This window comes from Urocitellus parryii, chromosome 11 (assembly GCF_045843805.1).
Source record: "Urocitellus parryii isolate mUroPar1 chromosome 11, mUroPar1.hap1, whole genome shotgun sequence".
Classification (NCBI taxonomy): domain Eukaryota; kingdom Metazoa; phylum Chordata; class Mammalia; order Rodentia; family Sciuridae; genus Urocitellus; species Urocitellus parryii.
The window spans coordinates 21,308,382-21,315,847 of record NC_135541.1 but is presented as its reverse complement, the minus strand read 5'-3'; positions in this window follow the sequence as shown (position 1 = coordinate 21,315,847).

Genomic DNA, 7,466 nt, shown 5'->3' with positions numbered 1-7,466 from the left:
AATCTCCTGCCCATTTCACAATGCAAGACACATTTAAGTCCATTTCCAAGAGTCCCCACAGTCTCAACACTTCCAGCATTGCCCAAGAATCTAAGTCCAAAATCTCATCTCAGATTCAAGGCCATATCTTGGCTATGAGTGCCTGTAAAAATCAGAATTGCAGATATTCAATGTCGAAAGGCATAGCATAAACATTTTTTTTTTTTTTTATTCCAAAGGGGAGAAATAGACACAGAGAAAGAAGGGCTGGCACCAAAACAAGATCAAAATCCACTTGGGAAAACAAGTCTTATAGCTCCATGTGTAGCAACTAGGGCACATGGTGATGTGATCTCCAAAAGGCTTGGGCAGCCCCACCCCATGGCTTTGCTGACTGCAGTCCCCTGGCCTCTCTCATAGGCTGGCTCTCTCTGTACCCAGCCGCTTTCCCTGGCAGACTTTTCATATTACTGGCATCTCTTAATCCTGGGTTCTCCACTGCAGCTGTGGCTTCTGTCCCACAGCTTTACACATCACCCTCTCACGGGCTAACTGCAGGGATTCTTACCCTGCTACCCTTGGCCTGGCCACACAGGCCTTCCTTTGAAATCTCAGGGAAGCCTTCATGACACTTTAATTATAGTATCTTGCATTCTTGCAGAACCATTACCATGTGGACAATGTCAAGGTCTGCCCCCAGCTCAGGCAGCAGTCAGGTCCCCTAGGACCACAGCTGCATTGGCCTCTGAGTACCTGGGTGGCTGAGCATGGTGATTCTGGAGAAACAACTTCCTAGGTACCCCTGTACAAGCAAAGTGCCCCCAAGGTATTTTGTTTTAAAACCTTTATTTTATTTTTACCTGGTGCTGAGGATCAAACACAGTACCTCACACATGCCAGGTGAGTGCTATACCTCTGAGCCACAACCCCAGCACACTCAAGGTCTCCTATTGTAGATTTCACTTTCATAACCTAGAGCCTGCAGTGGGTGTGGTCTTGCTGATTCCTGAAATGCCCTGAAGGCATCTTTCCAATTATCTCTGTGCAAAGTACTTAGCTTCTCTTTAGTGGCACTAATCTCCTCAGCAACCCCAACTTCTTGGCTCCAATATTTCTTGTGCTTCCTCTCTGGTCACACTGCATTTTTCAAATATTTCATCTCTAGTTTTTGCCCCAGATTCTCACAGTAAACATGGCTAAAAGCTGCCAGCAACACTTAGGCTACTGCCTCAATTCTGTGCTGCCTTGAAGTTTCCTCTGCAAGATCAATTAATTAATCACCTTTAAATTCAGCCTCACAGAAAAAAAATGACATGAAAAAAATGTAGACAAGTTATTTGCCAGAATATAATATGAATGGCCTCTAGTCCAGTTTTCAACAGAGTCCTCATTTCCCTCTGAAACCTCATGAGCACAGTTTTGACTATCAGCATTCTGGTCTGAGCTCCCACAAGAATTGGCCATTAAGCTCTGATTACAACATTCTATGGTCTTTCTAGTCTGCATCTCTGAAGTTTTTCCAAACTTCTCCCACAAACAAGTTCCAAAGATTTCTGAATCATATGGTCAGGTTAGTCACAGCAATGACCCCTTCTCAGTCCCAATTTCTGCATTTGTTAGGTTTTCATCACTGTGACCAAAATACCTAACAAGTATAACTTAGAGGAGGAAAAGTTTATTCTGTCTCATGGTTTTAGAGATTCAGTCGATGCTTGTCCAACTCCATTGCTCTAGGCCCAAGATGAGGTAGAACATCATGGCAAAAAGACATGGGGTGGGGGCTGGGGCTGGGGCTCAGTGGTAGATCGCTTGCCTAGCATGTGTGAGGCACTGGGTTCGATTCTTAGCACCACATATAAGCAAAGATATAAATACAGGTCCATCAATAACTAATAAAAATGTTTAAAGGCATGGGGGAGGAGTGCAGCTCATGGCAATCAGAAAGGACAGAGTTGGGGGAGAGAAAGAGAGAGAGGGAGCATGCTCAGGGAATCAGAAACACAATATATAATCCCCAAAGCACATCCCCAGTGATCTAACTTCCTCTAGCCATGCCCAACCTGCCCACAGTCACCACCCAGTTAATCGATTCAAATTATTAATCCATCAAGTGGATTAGTTTACAGCTCTCATAATCTAATAATTCTACCTCCTGCATTAACACAGGAGTTTTGGGTGACTACATCATATCCACACCCTAGCAGGGCCTGAGATCTGAGAGTTGTTAAGGATGCAGAATTCAGAGGACCCAGTGATAGTCTGGATGTGGGGTCCAAGCAAGAGGGGAGTCTAGGATGACTCAACAGTTTTCTGGCTCAGGAACATGGGTGGATGTGGAAACCATTTTCGGAGCTAGGGAACTGAGCAGAGCCTAGAAACGAGTGAGTTCAGTTCTGAGCAGGCTGGGGGCTGGGAATTTCCTCATCTGAGGGAAGAGAGCACCATGCACAATGTAGGCATTGGGGACTTGGGAGGTAAGAGCAGGTTTTTTTTCCATAAGGAGCTGCCGGTGTCCACTGGAGTGGGGTCAAATGAGAAAGTGGACAGTTACTGATACTAGAAGTCACAGAACAGAGGTCTGATTTCTCCTTGGGCCCTTCCTGGGTCCCTAGACTGCTGGGTGGCTGTGGATCATTCACATTAGGTCCAGCTTCCTCACATTAGCCTGTGTTTTCTTTCTGGAAAGTGCTTCTTTTCACCCACCTCTCTCTCTTGGCTGAACTGGAAACTCTTGTGTTGCTTTCTTTGAACCCTTTATCTCTCCAGGCATAATTAATCATGGTTTGCTATTCAACTCCTCTCAACAAGCTATCCAACCCCTGAAGGATTTCTCTTATTGTTCATACTTGTTTCCTTAGCACCTAGCACAGAGCCGATATGTAGATCAATGGTTGTGGCATGAACCAATGAATGGAAGAGTGAGGAACAAGCAAATGACTGCCTAGGATACCACAGCAAAAAGGAGGAAGGATGCATAAAAGGGCATTGTTAGCTGCTGCAACAAGCCCCAATATTTCAATGGCTTAGCACTATCAAAGGAAATTTCCTTTTGATCACGGCCATCTCTATATTGGTCCTTTGCAGGTATTTCTGTTCAGTAGGTAACTTTCCTCCCATAGTGACTTCTTTCATCTTATGGTGCTGCCATCCCTAAGGTTCCAAATGGTATATTCCCACTCAGTAGATAGGGGAGTAGCCCTGGGAGGACTTTATGGTCTAAGGCTTGGAGTGACATACACCTTATTTCATAACTACATACCTTATTTCATAACTGCACCCAACTATAATGATGACTGGGAGACGTAGTCCTGGCTGGGCATAATTCTTACTGACAGCTCAGCAGTATTGACATTTTGGGCCAAATAATTCTTTGTGGGTAGATGCAGCCTCCCTATGTATTGTAGGATGCTTAGAAGCAACCCTGGTCTATATCTCCTAGGTGTTGGTAGCATCTGCCAGTTGTGACAACTAAAAAATGTCTGCAGATACTGCTAAGTGTCCCCTGGAGGGAAAAATGGTCTTCAGATGATAACTGCTGCTCTATACTACAGAAGGGGAAGCAAGAATCTGTGATGTCCAGCTAGCTGTCCATGCTGAAAGGGCCATCAAACCCAGCAGGGATGCAAGTGGGAAGGCTTTAGGAAAGGGCACCTTGAGCTGAGTGGTGATTAGGAGTTAAGGAGAGAGAGAATGGCATTGCGGGCAGAGGAAACAGGTGGATGGAGCAGGGAGGAGGTAGTGTAGCTGGCTGGAGGACCTTCAAGGAGGGATGATAGCTGGAAAGCCCCTTGCCTGTGGACTATGGTCTTTGACGCACAGAGTAAAGCACTGATCTGTGTGTTGTCACGGGTGTGAGCTCTGTCCCTTCCCTTTCCTCAATTCACAAAAGTATTTTCTAGAAGAATATCAGAACTTGGCCTCAACGTTTGGTGGTTTTGGAGGAACAGACCCTACTGTCGCTCACGGCTTGCTTCTCCCTCCTGGTTGTGGCGGTCCAATGGCTCGACCTGATTTGTCCTGGGTTACTCTTTCAGGAGCGCTTTCTGTTACCTTTCCTGGGGAAGCAGATTGCGGCCATCTCTACAGTGACAGCCTCAATCTTGGGAAATAAGTGCTTGTGTCTGACCACATGAGCATTTGGAGGAGGACACCTCACAGGATTTAGAAATCCTCACCCCAACTCAGATCCCAGGCTTTCCCTCACTTTACCTGGACACACACTCAGTACTTCTCTGCAGTCCTGCTTGGCCCCCTGACCTCCATTCTCAGATTGTTGGAGCATCCATTTTCATTCTCTCTCTCTCTCTCTCTCTCTCTCTCTCTCTCTCTCTCTCTCTCTCTCTCTCGGCTTCAGAAGGTTCTTTGATTTTCTTCTTGGGTCAGAATGAAAATTTCAGGGCATTGAGTCTACAGTCCTTCCTTGAATCAGGCTGAGTTCTCCAGAGCATTGGGCTTTGTTTTCTTTCTAAAACAAACTCTGATCTTATCTGAATATGAGGCTTATCTTAGCAAGTCACTACATTGCATTTGGCTTTTTTGCAAGGTGATATCGTGACTAGACCTTGACCCATGGCTGCTCTTGCTCATCTGGAGAAGGGAAGCGGCAGGCAGAGATCCAGTTCCAGGAGGCTGAGACTCACACTTTCTTTGGTCTCTATTGCTCCTAGGGGGTTACCAGGGCCCCCATTCCCGCCTTTGCCCATATCACTCTGATTATTGCAGTCGCCTCCCAAGTGGTCATCTTTTTTTTCTGTCCCTTCCCTTTCTCTCATTCCCCAGAGAGAAGCCAGAGCACATGCCAGGTTGTCAGAGTTGAGTCCATATTTCCAAAGTATCTTCTGCCAAATCTGCCGTGGTATCCACAGTCTTCACACACAACTCTTGGCCTATGTATTCTGTTTGCTTTCCTTCCTCCAACTCTCTTCCTGTTATGGGCCAAATTATGCCCTCCTCCACTTATATTTCCTAGTCCTAACCCCCAGTCCTTCAGAATGTGACCCTATTTGGAGATGGAGGTCTTTAAAGAGGTAATTAAATTAAAATGAGATCATTAGGGGAATCCTAATCCAAAATGACTGGTGTTCTCATAAAAGGAAATTAGGGCCCAGACATGTACAGAGGGGAGATCCCGAGGGAGAAGATGGGCCATCTATAAGCCAAGGAGAGAGGCCCCAGAAGGAACCAACCTTTGGTCACCTTGATCTTAAACCTCTAACCTCCAGCCATGTATTCTGTGGTGCTTTGCTATGTTAGCCCTAGCAAACGAATACAGGTCCTATTTCCCACTGCCTAGGAGTAAAAGCAAAACTCCTCACCCTCCTGTGTTTTCGTCAGCTTTTCTGCTGCTGTGACTAAAGGATCTGACCAGAACAACCATAGAAAAGGAAAAGGTTATTTGAGGGCTCATGATTTCAGAGGTCTTAGTCCATGGAAGGCCAGCTCCATTTCTCCAGGCTCCAGATAAGGCTGAATATCAATGGTGGGGGGTGTGGCAGAGGGAAGCAGCTCTCGTCATGGTGATCAAGAAGTGTGTGGGGGGGGGATTGGAGAGAGAGACACTCCATTTTACAGATACAGATATATACACCAAAGCCACACCCTATTACTTCAGTTACATCAGTTAATCCCTACAGGGGATTAAATCACTGGTTGGGTTAAGACTCTTCCAACCCAATCATTTTTCCTCTGAACCTTCTAGCAAAGTCTCCCACATGAGCATTTGGAGGACACCTCACATCCAAATCGTAACACCTTGTGAGACCCTGCCCCACACTCCTTCCCTGGTCCCTTCCCTTGTTTAAGGTCTTGCCTGTGCTCTCTTGCATACCTCAAACCCTTTTCCAACATTGCATGACTGCCTTGCTTAATTTTAGATCCCACTGGTAAGAGGGCCATTCCCATCCGTCCTTTTATGGTACATCCCTACATTCTTCCTCCTTGCACTATGAACTTTTCCTTCAGAGAATCCTTAATTAGGAACTCTATGCATATTTGTTTATTGCCTGCCTTCCTCAAGCCAAGGACTGTTCACCGTGGTGTGTGTTTCTTATCTAACACAGCACCAGGGCACATAATGATGCTTAGTAAATATTTGTTGAGTAAATGAATCTTCACCTGGTTAAAATCTTTATCCAGGCATCAGGGTCCAGCTAGAATCCTACTTCTCTCCTTAAATTAACCTCTGATCTATCAAGTCCAAGAAAAACCTACTGTCACGATACGCCTCTTCTTTAGCCATGGTGAGTATCGCTGTCGGGCTGTGTCAGTTACATGGCGTTTCCACCTCTGCCCTGCTTCCTCCCAGGACCGCACACTGTGCATCTCCACAAGGCTCACAGCACAGCGGCGCTCCAGGCCCGAGCAGGGAGGCGCTGGGTAAAGGTATGCGGACCCAAATAGATCAGAGGGAGCACCCATGGTGGGGAATGTGAGTAACTGAGTCGTCCACAAGGATTAAAAGGGTGCCCCTGCTCTCCACAGCCCCCAGGGAGAAGGAAGACAAATGCTCCTGTTGCCTGGGAGGGTTTAGGGTAAACCTCATCTGCCAGTTGCCACCACGGAGCAAAGTTCTGGGGTGGGGGGAAAGTCCAGTTGGCTTGGTGCCCCAGAATTAGAGAACAGCCCAGGCTCTTCTGCCCAGCTGTGGGGCTGCCTAGGAAGCCTGGACATCACTGCCAGCTCCTTTCTCTGCAGGAGAACTGTGTTCGAAAGAGAGCAGGGAGATCCTAGATGAGGAGCCAGAAGCCCACCCCAGGCAAGACCCAGCCAACAGCTCCCAAGACCGCTACCCACTCACGACTGGGCCAGCCCCCGCCCCCCTTTCTAGGGCTGGTGGGAAGGCCTGGCAGACCTCCTCTGGCTGAGCGCTCTTTGGGGGGCGAGGGCTGCGAGCTGCGTATGCACAATGGGAAGCGAAAAGCCCCCTCCCTGCTGCCCTGGGGACATAAAGCAGGCCTTTCACTGAGGAGTTCTGGCTGCTTTGGTTGGTTCTTGGCACCCAGCGAGGCGGCGTCGGGAGGGGCTGGAAAGCAGGAGTGTTGGGGGTGGGGATGGGGATGGGGCCGGCGATTCTGAGGAGGCTCGCCGGCCCAGGGCCACCGGGCTGGTTCCCCAGCTGTGAGATGAGCTCATGCAGGGAAACCGGAACAACTTGGGGGTAAGGGGGGTTGGGAGGAAGACCGGCATCTAGCAGGCTGAGGAAGTATGGCTCTGGGGAGCAAGTGTTTGGTAGGGAATAAAGACAAGCCTCCACTCCTCCGGTCCTGCCCCCTCCCCTCCAACTTGGGTTCCTTACCAGGGTCGGTGGGTAACCCTCTGCATTCCCTTCCCTCAAAATTCCCAGTCCCATCGACTGCCTGCCTGCCTACCCGAGTCGCTACTCCCCACTCCCCCACCTGGGTCGCTAACTCCAAAGTCCCTCTCTTTTTGGGGAAATCCGCGCCCCTCCCCCCCCCCCTAGTCCCCAGCCACTGTCCCCGGGGCCTCGA